Here is a 1,105-nt window from a genome sequence, read left to right on the forward strand (position 1 = left end):
GCTCTGTTAATTTAAAAATTAGAGTAAATTAACCTCTTATAAAATCTAAAGGTAAGATTATTATCTTGAAAACTTCATGGGATTTTTAAAAAATTTTAATTTTTAAGTGAGTTATGAGTACTTTAAGATCTATAAATAATTTACAATTTTAAAATATTCATAGCTTGCTTTGAAATTTAAATAAAATAAAAAGCCCACGAGGTTGTCTAGATAATAATCTTACCTTTTAATTTTATAAGAGGTCAATTCACTCTAATTTTCAAACTAACGGAGCTACATGTGTTCTGCCGAGCGTAAAATTTGCTATGTTATGCACTTGTAAGACGAAGACAACACATGTGGGTATCACATTCTCTTAATAATAATAAGCAGTTATATAAGCAGTTATAAAACATCTTTTAAGCAGAGACCAATTTAGCAATTTTCTTCTTCTCTCTGCTATTATTTGAGTAAAAGTATTCAAATATTTTTTTAATAATTTAATAAATATTTGAAAACATTTTAAATACTATTTCATTGTATTGAATACTACTTACTAATTATAACTATAATTTACTAGGTAGTTGATATTAAAAAAATACTGTAAACTTTGTCTCAAATACGATTTAAAAGTAATACTTAAATGAATTACAAAAAATATTTTGTTAGTAATTTTACGTATTTGAATACTATTTTTTAAGATATTTTACAACACTTTTATTTTAAGTAATATTGCAACGACAAGTTCAAAATTACATACCTGAATAAATAAAAGCAGTATAATGCACCAGAAAAGTGAAAACTTTAAACTTTAAATAAGGCCGTGATTTAAACTTTACTGTTGTCCGTTATAACTTAAATACTTGATGTAATAAATTAAATTATCACTATTATAGTCTATAATCTATAACCCTACATGCCACTAGCGCTCTTAAAATGTGGTGAAAATGTATACTAAACCCGTATCGCGTACTGACCGCAGCTGCCAATGCTATTTAGATAGACGATAGCTAACCTGTATATCTTTAACCGTGCTCTTAATCATCAGACGGCGCGCGTTTGTAGAGCATATTTGTTGTACAAATATATTTTATTATCATTATTATTATTATTATGTCAGCGTGTC

Source organism: Acyrthosiphon pisum, chromosome A1 (genome assembly GCF_005508785.2).
Source record: "Acyrthosiphon pisum isolate AL4f chromosome A1, pea_aphid_22Mar2018_4r6ur, whole genome shotgun sequence".
Classification (NCBI taxonomy): domain Eukaryota; kingdom Metazoa; phylum Arthropoda; class Insecta; order Hemiptera; family Aphididae; genus Acyrthosiphon; species Acyrthosiphon pisum.